A 2,202-nucleotide genomic window follows, 5' to 3' on the forward strand; every position below is an offset into this window, starting at 1 on the left:
TCCCGGAGTGGGGAGGGGTCGGGAGCGGGTCCCGGAGCGGCGCCGGGAGCGGAGGGATCCGGGGGGGGGGGGGGGCGGGAAGGGCCGGTCCCGCCCCGGCTTCCGCGACACGGAGCCGCTTCCGTGCGGGGGGGGGCACCAGGGGGAGCGGCACCAAAGGGGGGCCACGGGGGGGGCACCCGAGGGGGGGGGGCCGTGTCCTCGGTTCCCCTTTGTCCTGGGGGGGAAAACAGCGGAAACAGCCCTAAAACCGCCCCCTCCCCCCCCCCCCAGCCACAACCGGGGTCACGGCCCCGGTTACCGGATCCTCCAATTGGGGGGGGGTGATGATGGAACCAACCCCCCCCGGGGGGCGTAAAGGAGGCTCTGGGACGCCCCCATTGGCCCCGCCCTCCCCCCCCCCCCCCGCGGGATTTGGGGTTTTTCCATTCATAAAATAAGTGAAGAAACCGGTTCCCCCCCCGGGACAGCGCGGGGGGGGGGGGGGGACGGGGACGGTTAAAGGGGAGGGTTTGGGGTGCCCCCCCCCGGGGGGTCCTGTGGAGCCGGGATTCCCAATGGGAAAGGCGCTGGGGGGTGGCAATGGAGGCTCTGATGAGGTGGTGGGGAGGGACATGGGACCCCGGGGGGGGGCATTGAAGGGACGAGGAGGAGGAGGATGAATGGAGATGGAAGAGGATGAAGAGGAGGTTGGATACGGGAAGAGGGATGGAGGAAGTGGATGGAGAGGAAGAAGAGGATCTGTGAAGGAGGAAGAATGGGTGGAAGGGGAAGAGGAGGAGGAAGAGGATGGATGGAGGAAGGATGAAGAGGATGATGCTGGATAGAGGAAGATGGATGAAGAGGACCAATAGGAGGGGATGGATGGGGGAGGAAGAGCAGAGGTGGAGGAGGAAAAGGAGGAGGATGGAGGGGATGGGTGGAAGAGGGAGATGAATGGAGGAAGAGGAAGAGGATGGAGGAGGAAGGATGAAGAGGATGATGCTGGAAAGAGGAAGAAGATGAAGAGGACCAATACAAGGGGATGGATGGAGGAGGAAGAAGAGGAGGAGGAAGTGTTTCCCCCCTCCCCAGCCCAGTCCCCCCATATCCCCCAGCTGGGGGCCCATTCCCATCATTCCCAAAGGGAACACGAAGGATTTGGCCTTTTCCGTGTGTTCAGAGACCACTTTTATTGGAGGAAACACCAAAACCACCCAGTCTGGAGTGGGATGGGGGGGGGGGCCCGGGAGCACCCCAGGATCACCCCCCCCCAGCTCCTGGATCCCCCTCCCTGCTCCAGGAACACCCCCCCCCCCCCCGGAGCTGTTCCAGGGATCACTATCCCAATCCCAACAAGTTTTCCATGGACACGGAGAGGGGGAGTTTGAGGGATCCCCCCCTCAGCACCCCCCCCCCCCCCCCGGGCCAGTGAGAGGAATCTGGGATCATTCCGGGTCATTCCTGGTGCGGGGGGGGCAGGAGGATGAGGATGCTGGAGGCCCCGGCCCTACCTGCAGGTGCTGCTGGGGGGGGAGGAAGGCCACAGCCCTGCTCTTCCTCCCGGCTCCGTCCCGCGGCCCCGGGGGGGGGGTTGGGGGCTCTTGGGGGGTCCGGGGTGGGGGGGGTTCTGGGTGGGGGGTGGGAGGTGTTGGGGGGTGCTGCTGCTCCAGGCCAAGGGGGGGCTTCAATCGGTGCCTTCGTCATCGCCATCGTCCTCCCCGTCCACTGAGAGAGCTGAGAACTTGGTGGCGTGGCTGAACTGTGGGGGGGGGAGGAAGAGGAGGGAGAAGGGGGGGAGAAAGGGAGGGGAGGAGGGAGGGAAAGAGAGGGAGAAGAGGAGGGGGGGAAGAGGAGGAAGAGGAGGGAGGAAGAGGAAGGAAAAGGGGGGGAAAGGAATTGGAGGGGATGAGGGAGGGAAAGAGGGGGAAGAGGAGGAAGTGGAGGGAGGGGAAGAGGAAGAGGAGAAGGAAGTAGTGGGGGAGGAAGAGGATGAAGGAGAGGAAGAGGAGGCGGCGTCAGTGTCACAACCCCCCAAAGCCTCAGATCCATTACTGAGGGGAGGAAAAATCACCCAAAATAGGCAAAAATCAACCTGCTCCCCCCCGCTGTCCGGGTGTCCCAGTGTTGGGGTATCCCGGTATCAGGGCATCCCAATGGCCCATGTCGGGGTGTCCCGGTGTTGGGGTGTCCCAGTTTCGGGGTATCCCAGTGTCCCAGGTC

The sequence above is a fragment of the Psittacula echo genome, assembly GCF_963264785.1.
Source record: "Psittacula echo genome assembly, chromosome: 27".
NCBI lineage: Eukaryota > Metazoa > Chordata > Aves > Psittaciformes > Psittacidae > Psittacula > Psittacula echo.